General features: G+C 36.3%; 2 long non-coding RNA genes across 2 annotated transcripts; both read left to right on the top strand.

Moving 5' to 3' along the window:
- The first annotated feature begins 647 nt into the window (after positions 1-647).
- Positions 648-1,227, top strand: LOC137581093 (uncharacterized). The gene is made up of 2 exons (XR_011033061.1): positions 648-766; positions 842-1,227. It is a non-coding gene; the product is annotated as an uncharacterized lncRNA (long non-coding RNA).
- A 12,549-nt stretch (positions 1,228-13,776) lies between these two features.
- On the top strand, positions 13,777-14,434 carry LOC137581414 (uncharacterized). The gene is made up of 2 exons (XR_011033140.1): positions 13,777-13,977; positions 14,033-14,434. It is a non-coding gene; the product is annotated as an uncharacterized lncRNA (long non-coding RNA).
- Positions 14,435-21,933: the final 7,499 nt, after the last annotated feature.

The raw sequence follows: 21,933 nt of genomic DNA, 5'->3' as shown, positions 1-21,933 counted from the left end.
TAGTTTATAGTTTTTAAGCTTGTTAATGTCAATTTCTGCATGTGACTTTTATTTGGCCTCGATCTCTACTCATATTTCATATTGAATTTAATTTCAAGTATCTTGAATATAGTAAAAGAATTCTAATTCGATGACATAAACGATTACTAAGACATTTCTTTATGCTAATGAAAAGCAAAGTAATTAAGATTAGAAGAGCAAAGCTAAAAGCATATTAATGTATTTGTAGAACAGTCAAGTAATTTTGGCTATGACATGAACTACTTTCTACATTATTACATTCATTACTTTCTACTCCTTTCGAAAAACTTTCGAAAATGGTTAACTATGACTTCTCTCACATTCAATTCGTCTCGCAAAGATTATTACAAGTAAATATTGGCCATATAAAAAACCTTTAGGCAGACGACCAGCAATCGAATCAAAACATCAAAAACATGCTATAACTTAGATAACTTTTGCAATCAGAAATAGTATGTATCTTTTAGATAGAAAATTTGTATTATTTATTTCCCTTATTGCTTAACGTAGTTGAGAGTAATCCTGAAAATTGCCTTGTTAATTTATTTGCATTGAATTTGTTGTTAAATATATTCTAAAATTTATTGGCATTTAAATTTATGTAAAATTTTCTTTCTTTCTAATTAGTTTCCATGTAAACGTTTATTTCCTGGATGAAAATTGGATTGGATTGGTGGAAAGTTTTCTATTTTGCGAATATCTTATCTCTCTCTCTCTCTTGCTAGGGAAGAGTTCAACAAACATTGTAAGTTCTTAGCCTCATACTAAAATGAAAATTTTAGTTTATCACATTTTCTTTTGTCTCTCTTTGTCGTTGCAGTTGTATGCCAACGTTCTTTTTTTGATATATATTTTGCTATTGGATCATCATCTCGTTTCTTCTTCATATTGTACATATATAAATATAAATGCCCATTAAGCGTGGAGAGAAGAATCTGAAGAAGAATCTTGCTGCTGCCCCATAAACCGAATTGCTGTCACATAAAAATTCTAAGGAACTTGTAAATTTTAGTTGGAAACTCAATAAGAGGAATCTAAGAAAAATTAAGAAGAGTTAACTGTAAAAAGAGAAGCCTTTGTACGATAATTTATTATTTGTACCAGGAGAAGGCATTTGCTTTTTAATTTTGTTTGAAAAGCAAAGTAATTTTATTAAAAAAATGCAAAAAAAATGTAAAAATAAAATTAACAAAAAGAAAAAAAAAACTCTTACACTTTAATCAATAATATTGGCCTGGCATTGACAAATCAATCAAGTGTGAGAACTAATATATACTAACCCACTGCGAAATAGAAGGGTATTATCACAGTATTTGTATTTCAGTTAAGAATTTGATGTTTTTGGCTTTTGGTTTTTGTTGTCTAGTCTAGAATATAAATATAATAGTACTAAGCATTTTATATAAACTATCTGGATGTGGCTTTAAAAAACAAAAAAAAAAGAACTTATTTCACTATTATCTTTCATCCTTTCCTTTCTAACCAACTATCCCCCAGTTTTCACTTTCTATTTAGGCTTAAGCACTTTCTCTTGGGTGTAATTAAATGTGTAAAAAAAAGAATATAATTAACAAGTTAAGTGTAATTTTTTAGAGAAACAAAGCAAGGCTGTGTGTTCTGTATAGATGTTTAAGTATAAACTAGAATTAATTAAAGCAAAATTGTAATATTGTAATTAACTAAATTCTTGTAAATTTTTATTTCGGTATCTACCGATTCGATTACTTGTTCCCTTGCAGGAGTTCAAATATCATTTTAGACTTTAAAGTTTTTAAAACTTAAATTTAATGAGATTTGTTATGAATCAAAAAGTCCGATTGATAGTTCAATTGATTTGTCTGAACTTTCATTAATTCTGATAAAATTGCCCTTCTTAAAATGGAGTGGAAAAGTTTCATTCATTTCAAACTGGTCAAATGTTAACATCCAATCGTTTTTGAATATTAACATTTGACCGATATTCCTCCAAAAGACTTTAAGCTTAATCGAAACAAACTTTTTAATTGCTATTTCAATGCTTATTTCCATGTACTAAACTAATTTTCCGATTGGAGTTTTCAATGGAGCTTTATACAATTTGCCTAACCGAATTTGATTAGCTCCTGCAAGGACATTTGATATTTCAAATTTGCTGATACCATCTTAAGAAAGACGGAGGATACAGTAAATAGCGAGAACGTAAATCTAGTGATAAAACATCAAGTTGGTTAAGTAAAATCTAAACATGTACATATATATATGTGTGTATATATAATTGTATATGGCATTCAACACACATACACACACACACACTTACACACACAGAAAGAAAAACAAAATTAAATCAATAAAACGGTGTCATGATTTTTATATAAAAATTTCTCATTCTAGTCCTTGGGAGAACAATTTATCACAGAAGTTTTTCTTTTATTTATATATTTTCTTTTTATTATTTCTCTTTTTTTTCGGATGGATGGAAAATGTTGACGAAGCTCAACACAAACTAAAAGGGAAAACTTCAACAATAAACGAAATATTTTGCTAAACTTGCGATTTGCATATGAAAAAGTTTATGCCAATTGTGTGTGTGTGGTTGTGTGTGTAAGAGCGAGGGTGGCGGCGGGAGTTCCTTCGAAAACTAAAACGTGTAAACAAAATTTACCCAAACTACGTGACGCAGCCGCCGCCGCCGCCGCCGCCGTCACACATTGCATAATCTGAAATCTCCAAGTCTTTTAGAGTTTTTGGTTCGGCTAGTCTTAACGCAAGATTTATTCGCATTTAAATCATGCGTGGAAAAGTTTTCTTCTCTTGTTGTCGACAGCAAAAACGGCAAAGATGAAGGTACCGACAGTGCACGATTGTGTGTTTGACATGGTGGGGAATTATCAAGAGAGTAGAGGGAGGGAAGGGTACTATGTAGGATGCATACATTTCACATTGTATGGCCATGGCATTTTCCAATATTTTGGCTTTTGATTATGGCTACAGGGAACAAGTTTTTGGCAAGCGTCAATAATAAGGAGGTTTATTTAGCCAGGATATTTTTAATGTCTTAGAAAGGAGAAGCAGGTGTGGAAGTCCTGGAATTCAATGTGATGGAGTTTTGTTACCAAAAGATTGTGATTTAAAACCCTAATATTCTACAATTACAAGATGAAAAACTAGTAAAAAAATCAAAAAATTTCAATAGTTTTAGTTCTTGTAGTGAATCTGTTAAGTCCCAAAAGTAATTCCCTGGCACATTTGCCAAATCAATATGCAATATCCCAAAAGTAAGAGAGAAAGAGAAAGAGAGAGAGCGAGAGAGATGAGATGATAGATGGGGAAGGGCTGAAGATTGGGGGCTGTTGGTTGGAATAGTGCCTGTCATAAAAGCCGCATCAATTTTTGTCTCAATCAGTGAAAAGCGCAAAAACTGGGTTAGTTGCCCTGAACCAGAACAACAAAAATAACAATTTCAGTGCCACGAGAATTTCTACCCACCGTGCTGCTGCAACACGGCAAATCTATACATCTGCTACACCTCTAGCTGATATCCCTACAACTAGGAGGAGGAGTAGCATGCTTCTCTCTCTTTCCCAGCAGGCCGCAATGCCAATGCATTTAGAATAGAACGCGAAAGGATAAAGGAGGAGAAAAACATAGGCAAGGCGTTTTGGGCCACGCCTCCACCATATCTGTCAAGTGAACTGGAAGTGATATGGAGGCGAACTAACCGACACGACCAGAGAATCAGCCAAAGCGAAGTAAAGAGGGAAATGCAAGAGACAAAGATAGAAATAGAAAGGACGCGTATGAGGATGAGCAGCGTGTTCACGTGCAAAATTGCAGCGATTCCCAAAAGGTTGCCAATTCTTTTTTCTTTTGTTTCCCAACCGCTCCAAATCGAATTCACTTTGCCTCGTCTACATGTGTGTGGGTGAATGAGAGTGCAGGTGCGTGTATGCGTGTGCGTAATTCGAGCTCTATTTGTAGTGTGATCGATGACTGCCAGGATTCAGTAAGAGTGGCAAACGCCGCACAGAATTTTAATCGCATTCTTTGCACCTACTGATGATAATTAAGAACGAACGAAATGGCCAATAGATCGAGGAATATGTATCTTATCATTTTATCCAAGATGTTGTAGAGATCCAAATATACCTGTCCAAGGGATAGGAGGCATTTTAAGTTTCAATTGATGTAAACGTTTGTCATTACGATTTTGTGAATTGAATTTCAAAATTTTACCTAACCCAACCGCAAACTTGTTCGATAATTTGTTGTAAAGAGCAAAAAATTTGTTACTATGACAAAGAGAAAAGAATACGTATAAACACAGTTTAAAATTGTCTGTTAAGGACATCATCGAGAAGGATGAAAGCTGCCATTGGCAATCTTTGTTGCTTTCTCTCTGGATGTCTCTTTGTTCTTAGCCAGTGATTGTTTATCCACATTGCAACGCCGCTAAATTGTTTGTGTCTCCTCTATCTACCCTTCAACTCTTCCAGTTGGGGGTAATAGCAGGCCCATTGCCAGTTTGAAATCCTCAATCCGCCAGCTCCAGTTGCAATTCCTTCGTGCTGCTGCTGATGATGGTGATGATGATGATGGTGATGAGGATGTGCGTGGCAATGCCATTAACAATACCCCCTAAAAACTGGGAAACGCCGTCAAATCCATTGTTATTTCGGTGGTCGATTGTTGTTCTTCCGGCTTGCGTGAGCTTATTGTGGCCCCGGCAAACACACAAGTCCAGTTAGTCGAGATAGAGAGGAGGACGGAGGGGAGAAGCGACTAAAAAGGATGCTTCGCCCTGCCTGCCTCACCTCCATGCAAAACTCAATTCGATTTTGGTTTGCCGCCGTTGGGCCATGGTGTGGGGCGAGAAAGGGCTTGTTTTTTCAGCTCGGTTTGTTCTCAACTGCAATAATCTTATTAGCAGTTTTGTTGTTCGAACCTAATCAATTACCAACGTAATTACAAACTTTGCTAATCTGCTTTTGGGTTTCTCTCTCTGTGTGTGTGTGTGTGTGTAGCAGTGGATGGTTAAGGGGGGAGAATGAGGTGGCAGCCAACAATCCAATATGCTCAACATGGACATGGAAATGGAGAACATTTTGTTCAGTTCTCGGTGAGAAAATTTAGTGGGCCAAAAATAAACGATTTACGGTACGCATTGGGCCATAAGGACTAAAGATGTTGATTTTGCCAATTAATTCAAGAAAAAAAAACCCAACGAACCAAAATAAAAGCCCAACTTCATTGAGGAGGTAAACAAAATCGATTCCACAATTCGTTCACAGAATGTTATTCTTATTTATTTGTAAGTTCTAGACAATTTTTCCTTATTTTTATAGAATATTTCACTTTGAATGTAGCAATAAAAAGATATGAAAATTGTCAATAAAACGTCATGATATCTTCAGCTAATATTCCCCATTCTAAACAACTTTAATTTACTGACAATTTACCTTTTGAAATATGTATTTACGAAAGAAATTTATATTTAAACATTGAAAACTCAAAGAATTGTAAACCCCTCCAAGTCAAGTCAATATGAATATGATTTGATTTAAGGAAATCGACCTTATTTTGTATTGACTTGCGGAACATCCTGACAAACTAAAGAACTTCCGTCCAATGAAGCCTCCTAATCAGATTAGAGTTCTTCCGCCCAAACTCTTTCACCCTTCCCATGGGGCAGGGAAGAGAAGAAACAACATTTATGCTGGCCATTTGCCGTTTCCTGTTGTTTACCAGACAGAAGCATCAGGGCAAGCAGCCGCAGCATAAGCAACAACATTTTGTTATTCAGTTATTTATTTATTTTTATAGGGAAAACTTATTTTGTTTTCTTGTTTCCTTTTTGGTTTTCTTGTCGCGATTACACAGATGAAGCCGCGAGAAAAATTCAAACGAAAAACAAGAACATTAAAAGCAGCCGTTGAAGTACCCCAAGACGAAGTTGAGTTTGGGGGGAGAAAAAAGGGGTGAGATTTATCTTTTGCGACTTGATATTAGAAAATAAAACAAACAACAACTTTTTTGTGTGTTTGTGTCATACAAAGAAATGGAGCTGCAAATAAAGATGGATAGATACAAAGCACAAAAATACAAAAAGTTATGCATATCGAAAGTGTAAGAGAAATGAAATTTTCCCATTTCACTCAACTCGAAATGAAAATCTCAAAATGAAATCAAACGCCTGTGACAAAATGTTTAAAAATGCATTTTATTACTTTCTATGGATGCAAACAGCACATACACACACACACACACACAGACACAGACATTCACAAACGAGAGTGTATATCTCTCTGTCATAAATTTTGGTAAAATGTTGAATTTCAAAATGGAGAAAAACTCAATTAAAATGGACTTAGTTTTATTTTGCATGCGTGACAAGGCTCAAATCAGCCCCTGAAAAATACAACTTTTTGCCAAGCCACAAAAATTTACGTAAAATATAAATAAGAAACTTTAAAAGTAAAAATAAGGAATCGTTGGATACTCTTGGCAAACGATTCTTACCAAGGATATAGAATGGGTTAGTTCTAAAAGTTGAGAATGATGATGAATTTGGGAAAGTTTATCCCAGTCTTTATTTAGTTCTCAACGAATTTCATTCATAGAGGAATTAAGTTTATATCTCTAAGTACTTGGATGATTGATATTCAAGGTCAAGTTTAGAGTTTGGAATGAGTCCTATTTCCTGGAGCTCTCTCTCTCTCTCTCTCCCAACATTTGCTTGCCTTAAAACAATTAAGTGAACTATTTTCTTTCATAGCTCTGCATATGACAAACTGCCACTAACATTCATTGAGACTCTATTAAAGGGTATTGGAGAGCTTGCCTGTCTTCATTTGAAATGCATTCATCTTTTTCCATATGTGTTTGTATACTAGTCGCTTATGTATGTATGTGTCTCTGTGTGTGTTGATGTTTTGTGGATTTTGAAATGTGGGTAGCCAGAAAAAAAGGAGTTAAAAAATATACAGACAACAAGTAGACAAGTTACTGACAACCCTACACACACACACACACACACAGATGCATACACTCATACATGTGTGTATATCGGTTTAATGCCATCGTCTGTGGTCTCATACTGAGCATTTTTTGGGGTCCAAGGCTTAAATTTTGGCCAGCACAGTCACACACTCACACACACCCATATGAATGTATATTTTGCTATGTGGTTTGTGGTCTCCCTTTTTCTCAAGTTGTTAAGAAATCAACTTTTTGGCTTTTGCGGTTGGGCGCACATTTAGTTGTGAGAAAAGAGAGATATATGTACATACATATATAAATAGAGTGAACTAGGCGAGAGAGAGAGGGGGAAGTGAGACAGATGACAAGCTTAAAAATTGTATTTCCCTTCTAATTGGCGCACTTTTGTTTAGCATATTACGTATACGCCCGAGTTTCCTTTTTCAGATCTTTTTAGTTAGTTGGACCCTTTTCTTTTACTTCTTGGTTTTGGATTAAAAGTCTTGCAAAATATCTAACAAGCTTAGCAATTAGAGAGAAATGTTCTCTAAAGCCAAGTCAAATGGTTGAGTATGAATTAGGCTAACTAGTTAAATAAAAAGTAATTAGCACCACAAAACTAAAAGTAATGAGCGAATTTGTGTTGTACCTCTGCCTTATTATCAGCAAGTGTTAAAAAATATCCTCGAAAATATTTTATTGCTTACGATTTGGCGGCTCATAAATCAAAGATTCAAACTCTTTTTTCCCTAACATTTTCATGACGATGATTGCAATGGCTAATCTATCTAGTAAGCTGATAACCCCTTGAGGCACCTACACACGCTCAGTCACTCAACACACACGCACACACACACACTCACACACACACATAGAGAGAGAGAGTGGTACACGAAATCAACTGGCATTTCTACTGCCTGCCGGCAATGCTATTAAATTTATGACGCAAGTAAATTGAATTTTAAATTTGAGTATGACAAATGTGCCACGCCCCAATCAGCCAAGCGGCCCCTCTCCTTTATTCTATCCATATGGGATAGAAATTGCCTATGAGCGAGCACAAAAGTCATAAGTCGGCGGGCAAAAAAAAAAAAAAAAATGGGGGGGAAAAGAAACGTCGTCGTGTTCCAACAACAATAAACGTGACTCCCCAATAGCAACAAAAAACATATAACCAAAAATGTGTGTTGGAACACCTGCTGCTGGAAGCTCTCTTCCCCTCATCCCCTCGAACCCACGAACCCTCTGGCAGTTGTTGGCAAAGTGTTGACTGGCCCCAGCTCTGACTGATTGAGTGAATTTGAGATTGACTGACAGATGGATGTACAGAGGGAGGACTGGTGGAAAAGGGAGAAGAAAGCGGGAGTCCCTTTGGGTGGAGAAAGACAGAGAGAGAGAGAGAGAGAGAGAGAGCAGGTGGAAAAGCGTAGCAAATCAAAATCAGCACAAACTGTAATGGAAACGACAAATACGTGCGCAGTTTTCACAACACCAATAACAACAAGAACAGCGATAAAAATTTGTGACAGTAAATTTAACGAAAACTGCCTTCATCAACACGAAAATGCTGACAAAACAAATTACAGGGCCAGAGAAATGAAATCGACAAATTTTCTATTAGCTCAGGCCGCAGAAACCGGCAAAAAACAAAAAAAACAATATGCAGAAATAATTCCTAACAAAACAAAACAAAAAACTGAAAGAAAACGAAAAAAGGAAATTTGCAAATTCCGTACACGTTTTTGCATTTGTTGTTCATCTGTTCGGCATCAAATGTAGCGTTAACTTTTCAAATCCCCTCTCCCCACCCCCACACATACACTCTCTCTCTCCCTCTCCCCCTCACAATTTCAAGTGGCACAAATCTCACAGTGAAAATCAAATTACACAAGAAACAAAGAGCAAACACGACAGTGAAAAAGAAAAACTCACGTGTCATGATGCACTTGAGACTAACGTGTGGGATTTCCTTACTTCCTGCCTTCTTCCTCCTCATCATCAGTTTTGGTTTTTTTTTTTCTAGTGTGCTTTTCCAGCGCAGACATTTGACATTTGTCTGAGTTTTTCCCGGCGACTTTGACGCGCAAATCAAAAACGTATCAAATAAAAGTTTTTGCCTTTTCCTTTTCTTCGTTTTCGTTTTTTGGGTAGCATACTTTTCTGCGCACTCAACACGTGTTCTAAAGGTAATTTTCGATGGGTAACTCCACCGAGACCACTTGGGAATAGAGCGAAACACTACGACAGAGACAATGACATGACAAAATCATGAAAAATCAAAAGGAAATTTGCAAAAAAAAAAAAGGAGAAAAAAACAAGGACAAGCAATTGGCGAAGGGAATTGTATCTCACTATCGATTGTAGTCAAAAGAGTTTGATTCTGAGTTCTGATTATTAGTCGATTGGAACATGCACTTGAATTCCCTTTGAAGAAAAAACCAACGATAAGTAGTTCGATTATGTGACACAAAGAAAGGACAAATAATTTGGATTAAACAAAAGCCTAGAACTGAAAAGCCTAGGTTGCCAATGAACAGCCAAGAGTTGGCCATGATATTAAAAACTTTATTAAAAATCCTTATCCGGAAATTGTTTTAAATCTAATCTATCAATGACTATCTGTTCTGATTATTGACTATCCGTCAACTTTCTACGAAAAGAGTTTAATGACGAACTAAATGAAGATTTAACTAAAGTTAAATCATAGTTCTTATGCAATTTCTTTTATTTGCCTCAAAATATAATAAATGACTATTATTCAAGTTTTTAAAATTATGTCTTTAGTCTTTTTCAAATTATGTAACTTACATGCATTTATGTTGACCCGACCTAAAAGTGTTTCAAAAACTTTTTTTTTTTGGAAATTTTAATGAATATTTTTGCGTTGTAATATTCAATAAATGTTACTGGCCACAAAATGATATGGTTTAGTGCCTCTTTTCCTTTTCATTCGCCAACGGTCTATCAGTTTTGCTGTTCGTGGCGCTAATTAAATAACCTAAAAGTGGTGAATACCAAAACGTTGGTCAGGTTTGAATTTACAGTTCTTTCTGCATACTATTAACCCATATATGTGAGCCTAACACCTCCCACCCCACACACACACACACACAGGATCGCACTCACACTCACAAACTATGTGCGGCAATTCGTGACAAATCAGCTCGAAGCGAAATTTCAAATTTCCTGCCAACTCTGAACGACTCCATTGAATGGGCGTAAGTGTGTGTGTGTGTGTGTGTGTATTTGTGTGAGTGTGTGAAAGTGTGCTTGCATAATTTCATTAAAATAACTGTCAAAAATGTTCGCGTACACCCGCAAAAGCCGTGCCTATCTATTCACCACCCTCATTCCTCATATCAGCGTGTTTGGCGAAATTTGCACAAGCCACTCGACTCTCAACGACTGACGGCAGACTGTCAATAGGAATTCGGGCAGGTGTCAAAAATATTTCAGGCATGGAAGTGTTCTGTTACCTCACCTCTCTCTCTTTCTATCTTCGCCTCAAATTGGCATAAATTGCTTTAGGGCTATGTGGGTAACACCCTCTCTGTGTGTGTGTGTCTGTGTGTGCGTGAAATTAATTTTCATTATTGGTTTTTGCGACTTAGACGACATCATTATCATGTTCTTATCGACAATGACAGAAACCCAACCATACCGCAAAATAACTCGAAATTCTATCATTTTGATGTGTGTGTGTGTTTGTGAGTGCGTGTGTGTATTATGTGGTGGTACCTAATCGCTCAGAAGGCGTTGAAATTTTCACAAAAACTGACAAAATGGCAATCGATTTTTAAGTTAAGATATACAACTGTCAGTCAATACGTTTGTACTTTGGAAGGGAAATGGAAAATTGTCTTTGGCTTTTCCTCTTTTATTAAGAAAAATCATTCAGCCATGACCACTTATATTTCAATTACAACAATTCCAAACAGGAGAATAGAGGAAGAGAGAGAGAGAGGGAGAACTATCTTTGTGACTGTCATACAAAACAGAACTCAATGTGACAACAGAATAGTCTTCTGCCATAAAGGACAGATAGTTACCTCACACATACATACATACATGCGCACAGACACTCTCATCCTTCACTAGAAAGGATAATGAAGAGGAAGCCCCCAATAGAATGGATTTTCCCTCAGTCACTACATTGCTTTTCAAACAATTTTATAGAAGCCACAAAACTAACCAAGCAAATAATTTGTGAAAATTCAATTTTCTCTCTATGAATATGAATATGCATAGAGTGAGTGAATAAATGCAGGCGAGAGATGAGTGTGAATGAGTTGCTAAAACAAATTACAAATAATTTTTTGAAAATTTAATTTGATTTTCAGTTGAGTTTCCGACGATTGGCGCTTCAGAAAAGTTTTTCAAACAGCCATTTCCGATGCTTTGATTCGCTGATTCCCTAAATCTTTCCATCTCCCTCGTTCTCTCTCCCTCTCTCTCTCTCTCTCGTTTTCTCTGTGTGTTTGCGCTTCATTGCCAGCTTAATTGTAAAGTTCGTTTCAAACTTCAATTCAAAATGAAACGAGTCCAAATCGAATCACGTTCACGTTTCCCTTCGCCAAAACCACTTCAACAAAAATGTCGAGTTGAAAAGCATTCAAATCTTTTTAGAGTACTTCAAACCAAAATCGAACCCCAATCCCCCACCACCAAACCAAACCACCTACCCACCCATCATGTACCGGTAGCTAGGAAAAACTTTTCAAAATCACCTCTCGGCCGTTCACCTTAGAGAAAAGAAAGGTAAAAGCAAAGGCCCCCAAGGACGTGAGTGGACTAAGCAATCTAAGCAGCGAAAAGAAAACGAAAGCGGCGACACAAACTTAGAGAATGAAAAACCACCTAACAATTCGCAAACATTTTCGTTTAATGAGACCAATAAAAGGTTTTCGGCCTCGACTCGAAATCAAAAGTTTTCCTCGAAGGTTGCGCAAATTGCATTTCGATGCTTAAATCTTTTATGAGCGAGTAGTAAAAAAAAAAGTGCTTTAAGTATGTTACGAGGGGTCGTCCAAAAAAAAAAAAAAAACCTCAAAAATTCAATTGAAAACTTATGCACGTACTTAAGGATGGTAAAAATGAAAATGAACCCTTTTTACTTTCTTCACCCACTCGCCCACCCAATTTCTCCTCGTCACTTTCTTGCGTCACTAATTGCACACATGGGACAACTCGAAGAAATGCCAAAAGAAAATCCCTTTAATCGTGGTTTTTATATCCCTTACTCTGTACCTATGGGAAAATGGAATTTTAGGTTTTACAGCCAAACTATTATTATATATAATTGATTTTAATTTAAACAATTAATTATTATTAATTGGTTAGAATTATTAAGTATTTAAATGAGTTTAATTACACAGGCCGACATGATTTTTGCTGACGTTAACTTGAGAGGTGTTCTTAACTAATTCGGGTACGCTGATTCTAACTGCATACTTGGTTTTTGTCCATCACGTATAGATTTTGTGAAATCTGGAGATCTGGGGTTGAAAAATAGGCACCCAAAAGTATACTATAGAAAGTTTGAAACAAAAATTTTCAACTTTTTTTACGGATTTTAGAATATTTTGTGTAAGAAAATTAGTTCTTGTTTGCACATATAACTAATATACAATTTGTAAGACGCAGCAAATTCCCACAATTCTTTAAAATTTAAAAGCAGACAGTTCTTGAAATCTCTATAGCATACTTTTTGGTTGAAATTTTACTCATTATAGAACTATATCCGGAGTGTAAGATATTATCCATTATAACAAAGAAATAACTCTTTGATATTTTGTAAATTCATTTTCAATCAAGCCTAATATATTTATAGGATAAAATAATAATGTTTTTAGTCCAATATTATGCTTATATCATGGAAAAATATATTGCAAATTAGGTCATTTTGAATAATTTGAACGCATTTTTTTCGAAATCCTGACGTGATGGAGAAAAACTAAGTACAGGGCCGTGATAAGCAGCCCCCAATTACTATAGGAGACCTATTGAACTTCAAACACTTTTTCATGACCTCAAAAATGTCGGCCTGTGTTATTAATATGGCATCCTACTCATACTACTTTCATTCTTAAGTCCATACAATCCATTCCATAACCTTCAACACGCCACTTGCTCAGGAGCAACGGAATTACAGTCATTTACTATGACTTCTCTTCTCTTCTCTCTGTAAGTAGAGTATATATGTGCATGTACTTAGTTTAGTTATAGACGTACACAGATTTCTAGTGAAATACATAATATATTTCAGATATTGTAGAACATATCTTAATACAAAGAGTCAGGAAACCGAAAAGTCAAACGGTCGCGGCTCGCTGGTAATGGTATTGTTGTTTCGATAGTCAAACGATAGTCAGAAATAATCGAAAAATCCGGTTTTTGTCAAACAAGAATTTCTTGAAAATAAAAATGAGGGTGGGTTTCCCCCGGGCCCGCAGTTTTCAGAAGGGCCCGCGATACATCACATCACAAATATATTACAGAAATTATACGAAAAGTCAGACAGTCTCTGCTAGTGGTGATTTTGATTCGATAGTCAAACGATAGTCAGAAATAATCGAAAAATCCGGTTTTTATTCCCTTCTCTAGTTTGTGAAACAAGAATTTCTTGAAAATAAAACTGAGGGTGGGTTTCCCCCGGGCCCGCAGTTTTCAGAAGGGCCCGCGATACATCACATCACAAATATATTACAGAAATTATACGAAAAGTCAGACAGTCTCTGCTAGTGGTGATTTTGATTCGATAGTCAAACGATAGTCAGAAATAATCGAAAAATCCGGTTTTTATTCCCTTCTCTAGTTTGTCAAACAGGAATTTCTTGAAAATCAAATTACCTTAGTAATTTACTTTTTGTTATATTGACTAGCAGCATCTAGTTGGCTTTTACCTAAATATAACTTTTCATTCACTTGCTACTTTTAATATTTCAAGCACTTTTAAAGAAAGCGGCATTGCAGGAACAACTAAAACTGAAAATTGGTATTAATGTAAGTACATGCATAATTCAATGTATTAAATTTGTGTAACATTTATTCTTATTAGTTGGAATTAAAATGTCGAATGATTGCCACACAATACTCCTGGTTAGACCCGACGGTTCATCAGATGACAATTACACTTATTGCGAGTATGAAAGTCCAAAGCAATGCCTGGAGACCCTTTGCTTTGTCTTCGAAGAGCATTTGCGTCGTCATCAGACAAATGGAAACATTATCTATAGCCTGGAAGATCTATTTGAGTTTATGGGGACCTTTCTGAACTTAAGCTGTTTGGTCAAGGATAAAACGAGTGGCCACTATATACCATACAGCATTGACTGGATGAAGGAGCAACTCTTCCAGATGTTGGGTAGCAAAGACCACAATAAGTATTAGTTTTAATTGAATAAAATCAGAAGCAGAAATTCGCTCTCCTCACCTGTCAAATAAATGGAAGGAAACTAATGATGATGGCGTGTTTCAGTAGTGTGTCTGGGCATGATTTTCAATTTGTGATCTTAATCAGCAGGTGTCCTTTATGTCCAGTTTTTTCCTGCTTTGCTGCCCCTGCTATTCTGTTGAATTTTTTGTGCTTCTCTGCCTTTCGGCTTTCGATGCTTTTGTTGTCCGTCAGTTGCCTAGGCATTAACTTTTGTCATTTTCGAGCAGTGAACAATGCAATGTGAATTGGCAGCAGGTCCTGGCTTCTGGCTCCTGCTGTAGGTCCTGTGGCCCTTCGTCTAGACTGGGGGGCCACTCTACTAGTAGCTAGCTAGCTGGCTGCCCGCTGCTTTTTTTGAGTTTCGTTTGGCCTGCTGCTGTGTTCATTTAATTAAATTACAGCAAATTGTTGGGGCTGGGCCATGTCCTCTTTGTTTGACAAAAAAAAAAAGGAGAAAAAAAAAACGAACGATGAAATGACACACAAAGAGAAGAATGAAAGACAAAAAGAAAATATGTTAGATGGCACAAAATTGTTTTAAAGTTGTGTTTAAATTTTCCAAGTGATATAAGTAAGCAGCTGGGCGACATTCCTATATATTTCATATATACAGCTGCGAGCAAAAAAATAGTAGTGGCTTCACCCATTTTATAAATATCATAGAAAGTTATGTTATCGGGGCAAGACTGAGACTTCTTGGTATGCAAATTTATTATTCGGTCTGTTATTAATTATATTATAAACAAAAAAAACCACTCCATTTTGATATTTCGAAAATAATGAAGATTTGGTGTCAATAGTTCCAAATTGAGGCGAGCAAAATAATAGTAGCACATATTTTAAAGAGCACAAAATATCATAGTATAGGGTTTTCTTCCAGGGAAATAGTTTAAAAATAAAGACCAGGTTAATATCAACCTATTAATAATTAGTGGCATGTCCATTGTTCCCCAACGCGGCTGCGCAGCGACGCGGCATTGAATCTATCATTTACTAACACTTTTCTGGTGTTATGGCCCTTCATGTACGCTCTGTAGCAGTCTAAGGACCTCTTTTATTAGTTGGCTTTGCAGCAACTACTCCCTACTTAACGTCGCACTACAAATTTTCAATCGGGCTCAGATCGGGCGACTGTGCGAGCCACTTCATTAAATCTACTCTAGCATTGTCGATACGAGCTTTTGCCACTTTCCTTGTGTGTTTCTGGTTATTGTCTTGTTACAATAGTGAAGTTAAAATGTAATGGACAAGTGTTAGACATTGCTGATAACGGTACTTAAAGGTTTTACACAGATCGGAATATTATCTTGCAAGTTATAGTAATAAATATCGGCAAGTGTTTTGCGCTACTATTTTTTTGCTCGCAACTGTATGTATCTATGAATATTTTGAGAATTTCAAATTGAAATCTCGACGAAATTTGTTTTGTGCGTTATTAAAATGCAATTGACGTTTGAATTGTCTGGGTGTGTGTGTGTGCAGCATATGGCTACAATTCCCCCCTTAGACATACACTGCGAAAGTGTTCTCATTTTGAACTTTTTTGAAATTTATCAAACTCTAAACGAAATGTCGAGAGATTTCTTTAACAAGAACATCTCGGGTAGGAGAGTTTTTCTTTTTCTCATTTTTTTTTTTTTTTTTTTGTGTTTGTGGCCTACGTAAAATCAAAATCATAAAATATAAGTTTGCCACTGCGTAAATTTGGTCTCTTTCACATGGCTAGGGGGGGGGCTGAGTTCTGTGGGTGGAGGGGGTGAGTGTATGTGCGTTTGTTTGTGGGCACGGGGTGCCAACTTGGTCACAGCTGCCTAAATGTATTTTAATTTGTTTGTTTGTTACTCTGAATTGAAAATTTTCCGAGCATTTAAATGGCAAATACATGAGCAAAACTTTTTCCAACTGTGCCACAAATAATACAAAAAGCCAAAACTGGAAAAAATTGGGCATAAAAAGAATGATTAATAACAAAAAGCGAAAATTCAGTACATTAAGTCGGCTACGTGAAATACCCAGTGTCAATTTGACAAATCGTATGCACGTACTTGTGAAATCTTTAAACAAATGCAAATGGTGACCCCGACGTACTTATGGCTTTGTATACAATCGTTTCCCCTCTATATATTGTTACTTCTTTTTGATTATAAGACTTAAACTGAAAACCAAGGCGAAGATGAGTTTGTCAGAATCTAGATTTCTTGAAGGAGATAAGGACGAACACTTTAAGGAAACCTTCGGTTTGATGATCAAGATACAACTCTGAATAATCCAAATACTTAAAAGGATATATGCCTAAAGTAAGAAAAACCCAAAAAATAAAAATTTGTCTATGACTCGAAACTGAATAAAACAGGGAGTTATATGTACATAAGTGACTCTTTAAGAAGAGACGCGGCTAGTACACTGTTTTCTTCCAATGATCAGAAAATGAGCTTATTCATGATCATATATCCATTTAATCAGCAATGAGACTCAAATATGATTCAAATGCTTGCTGGAAATGGGAATAATGTATAAGTTGAGTATGAATCAAGATAGTATGAGTATGAATGGTGAGAAAATAGCCTTAAGAAACGTACAAATTTCATCAGCTGTACATTAAATTGCTATCCTTGAATAAATGACTCTTTCTTCCTGTTTCCAACCAGTTGTTTATACCCATTTTGAGAATTTTATCGATAGAGGGTATGCAAAGCATTTGTCAGACATTGGCTTCAGTTATCGCAACTGTTTGTTATTTGCTTTAAGAGTTGACAATAAAAGTTTCGAATGGGATCCATCAATGTCACCTGACAGAGAAATCTATAAACAATATCCTGAAGGTGTGTGTGTGTGTGCGTGCAAGTGTGTGTGTGTGTGTGTGTGTGTGAGTATATCTGTGATAACCATTTGGCAATCAACTCAAAACTGAAGTGGCAATTTTTGAGTGATTTGATATTGGTAAAAAAAAAAACTGCAATGACGGATGCGCTGAAAAGTGGCTAACAAATTTCCCCCTTTTCCGTCATTCTCATCACTCCCCTAACACACTACACCTCCTTCAGTCAAGCAGCGTTCAAGCAGTTCTTTTGTGGCACTCATTCGTTTTGCCAGCGAATGGCAAAAAGTGTCAAATTTTATGAGCGATCATTTGTCTGATGATTCTTTTCCCTTGTTTTTTACCCCCACTATTTACCTCTTTTCCAGGACTTGTGTTTCTTTAGTTTGCTTTGCTCACTTGTTCTTCAAATGCCACGAAATGTTGTTGTTATTTTTTTTGACAAATTTCAGTTTAAGTGGTTAATATTTTGTGTCTTTTTTCCCCTATTTCTTTCTTTCGCTTTCTCACGCGATGATTAATTATAAATTGTCAGGCAGCGGGAAAATGTTTAAATCATAAATTTGCATTTTTATTGGGGGTGGGGGGAGAGCAGCAATAAAATTTATGATATCTTAATGAATTATTGCGCGGCGCAAGGACAATTTTATTTTGATTTAAAGCTAAATAGGATTCGGTAATGTGAGAATTATCAAAATTAACAAAAATAATGGCATAAACAGAAGTTTGTTTAATTTTTAACAAAACAAATTTGCGCCTAGCATTTGGTCCTTTCCTCATTCATGAAAATTAAGGTTCAACGATTAGATTAAAAGTGTTTTAATTTTCAAATCGATAGTTGATAAGTTTAACTCTAGATGGAAAGACTTAATTTGATTTATTAAAAATTATGAATTGATTAAACTATTTCCTTCTTTCTTTTTAGTTTTCTGTCCAAATAAAAGATTCATGTAGATAAATTGACTGCTCCTAATGTTCTTTAATTCCTTTTAATCGTGGTAGGTACTCCCTTTTATTATTCCTACTTTTTCTTTAGCAAAGATTTAAAAATTCTTATCATTCATTCATACATACATATGTATATCTGCATATCATATGGCATTACTTAATGTCAGACATTAGTAATTTCTGATCCATTATATTTCACATTTTGCTTATCATAAAATTTGATGCCGCTGTTTACGGTCTTTCCCATTATATTGAATCAGCCACGTGTTCATAACTTTTTTTGTCGCACAATTAAATGCCCCAAAACCAAAAACGGGAGCTGCATTTTGGCCACACAGATACACATACACACACTGAGTTAGAGACACACACATACTAAATGATACAAACTGAAATGATGGCCATGAAATCAGCTTTTGCCTTTTGCTGCCTGCCAAATGTCGGTCTAAACACAAAGAGACAGCAAAACATTTAACTGCTGTGCAGTCGTCCATGATGAGAGAAGCCTTCGCCAATCTTCCATTGAGGCTACCTTCCGTCTCCTGCCTCACTTTTGCCCCCCTTACTCCCCTTTAGTCAATTATGGTCTATGGACATTAAATGTCATTACGCAGCAACAATCAAAAGGAGAAGGCAAAGGCAAGCAAAGCATGAAATTAAAATGCGCCTAAGATGTATTTTTCGTTGTCTGCCATGACACGCACACACACACACACACACACACACACACAAATATAGACAGACAGTTCGAGAATGCCATGCCACACCCCTTACGCCCTCACACGCCATCACGCCTGGGTTTTGCTGCCTTGTCTTGGGCTCTAAACAGAGTTTGCTGTCATTTTGTTTATAATTTCATTTTTCACACTCAACATTCATGGCTCAAGCCAAGAATTGTTTGGCTTTTTGCCTTCTTATCATTTTAATATCCTTTCCGGGTATATGGGATGATGGGCACATGATGATTTTCGCATTTAAATGGTATAGAATGAGGCGTTAAAAGAAATGCTGGCAGAAATATTTTAACATCTCTTAGCAATTTGGTTTGATTATGTAGAAAAAAAAGGTTAATACTAATTTTACAATAAGTACATAATTTATAAGGGACACTTACGGAATTTCGCTGATAATGACACTTAGCAAGATCAAGAGAAACGCCATGAGTTAGGGTTTCTAATTGGCATTTGCATCTTATCCTTTGCTCTGCATAAGGATGAATTCTCCGATTCGTAATATCCAGTATATGCTTTAGCAATTTACTGTCTAAACATCGGGGTTTCAATAGAAATATTGCGCTATCCTATTATCCTTTTTCATGCTATAACTTAAGCTTTTCCATCTGTAAGTGTGTGAGTTCCAAAAGGGTTCTGAGAAAGCCAAAGAGTAGGTACGTAGATTAGATGACAGGGAATCAGGCAAAATAAAATAGATGCAATCAGTGATTAACAAGCAACAAATATGAGAATAATAAGCACTTAGATAATGAGAAAATAAACACAAAAGATGCAGATAATTGAAGAATAAACATAAACAAAAGAGTTGAATAATAGCATTGACAATAAACTTGCGATAAGAGTATCTCAAATTTCATAGCTTCTGTCGACTACACAATTTTTGGTATATCTACTTGAATGTTAAATTTTATGGGCATTTTGCCAATAAAATAATAATCATAAAATTGAGAAATGTCCTGCTGGCTGCTGTTGCCATTTGTTGGAAATTAAATTTTATATTAAATTTTCTAATATTTTGAGCTGCTGCTTGCCTCTTGTTGTTTAGTCTGATGGCATAATCATCGGATATTGTTGAAGGCCTAGTAAATTTAATTAATTTGCAAAACAAAAATTGAATTTCTGGTTCATTTGAAATGCAAAACCAAAAAAACTCAAGTCAATTAAATGAATGTCAAAGAGCAGAAGCAGCAGCTCAGTCAGAGGCAGCGCGCTGAGAACATTCTCTCTACCTCAACAATTCCTTTGACACACACACACACACACACACACACACAGGATTTGGAGGAGGGAAAGGCAGGAGCAGACATAGGCCAGAGACACATAGCGATGAACAGGATGAGCCTGAGCCTTGCCAGCTACTGTGTCCTGTGTATTGTAGCTCCCTTTTGTGTAGCTGTTGCTGCTGTTGTTGTTGTTGTTGCTCCTGTGGCCGCGTCCTGGGTTATTGTAGCCATGGAAATGAATATTAATGCCAGTCAATGCCTGGCCAGAAGCAAGAGCAGAAGCTGCAGGAGCTGGAGAAGGGAGCATCAGAGCCAAAGCCCTTTGCCCACAATGGCTCAGTGCGCACTTTGCACGGCATTAATATTTATCAGGCTGCAATTCTGAGTTGCTGCTGTTGTTGATACTGTCCCACCTCCACCCGCCCCTTTCCTCATCTTCACCCCTAACATTCACAAGACTTAAATAACAACATATTTTGCATAACATCTTTTTGTGTCCCTCTTCAGTTTGGATAATATTTCAATAAACAAATGAATACGCCAAAAACAAACACGAAATGAATAGGTACAAAAAAAATTATTTTTGTTTTGTATAGATGAAATAATAATAATAGGTAAATCTCGTTAACTTTCGCATTCTTCATAGGTTTATGGCTCTGATTGATTAAAGACAGCAATGAAATATATATAATTTCGTTGATAACTGGCGACAGAAACCTTTTCAACATACTCTTATGAAGGATGTTTTTAAATTGATAAGTAATTACCTTAATCCCATGTACTTACCATCGGATAAGTAGGATATGATTTTTGTAGCTTTCCTCATTCGATTCCTCATCCAAGTATCACCAATCATCTAAAGACTTATTGAGTCAGCTATCAAAGAGTATGCAAACTGCAGTGTGATACCTGAGGATTCCGGAATGTGTGTGTGTGCGTGTGATTCGTCCAATTTATCTGGTAGACATATTCAACGCCATTCGAACCAAATGCCTTCCCCGCCTCAGGCTCTTATGCATTGTCAATGATAATGAAATTTACTTGTACACGGAATGAAATTAAATCATTAACACGCGAAGCGCGTGAAGTCATTGCAGGTCGCAGGCCGCACATCTCTGTGTCCCTCGATATGAAAGAGCCCCGCTGACAACGAAACCAGTAGGCAGAAAGGATACTCTTGCTCCTTGCGACACTGTTTGCATTTATCGACGGCTTGAGGAGAGGGTAGGGCTGACCTTTAATTCACAAATTAATACAATTTGTTGACATTGGCTATACGATGTTAATGATAAGAGCTCGACCTCTCCAAACTCCCCTACCGAAAATTGGGAAATGCAATTTCCTCTTTTACACTTAAACTTAAAATTAAAGGGATGAATGCAGAGAGACACATTTATCGAGTAGCATTAGTTCATTGGCCTGATCAGAGAGCCTGTGGGTGACTTTAACTTAATTAATTAGCTCTCTAAACTGTAAAGCATTTCTGTTTCTTTTTTTTTTTTGTTGCCTGCCATACAAATCTGATTTCTTTCGAGATTTTGCGAATGAAGTAACCAAAACCAAAAACATCTGGCCAACCCAGGGCCAAATAGGGCCCAAAATTCAATCCATATCCACCAACAGCTACAGCTACAGCTACAGCAATAGCAACTCTAACAGGAAAACCTAAAACCAAAAGAGACAGACCAAAAGAAAACCTATTGGAAGGAAAATTACAAATCGGGTAGCTTTGACAATGCAACGTTATAGATATAGGCAACTTGTTGTGTTTGCTGTAAGCGAACCCTAAGAAGGATTGAA

This window comes from Drosophila tropicalis, unplaced genomic scaffold (genome assembly GCF_018151085.1).
Source record: "Drosophila tropicalis isolate 14030-0801.00 unplaced genomic scaffold, ASM1815108v1 contig_845, whole genome shotgun sequence".
NCBI classification, from domain to species: domain Eukaryota; kingdom Metazoa; phylum Arthropoda; class Insecta; order Diptera; family Drosophilidae; genus Drosophila; species Drosophila tropicalis.
This window is presented reverse-complemented; position numbering and strand designations above follow the sequence as displayed.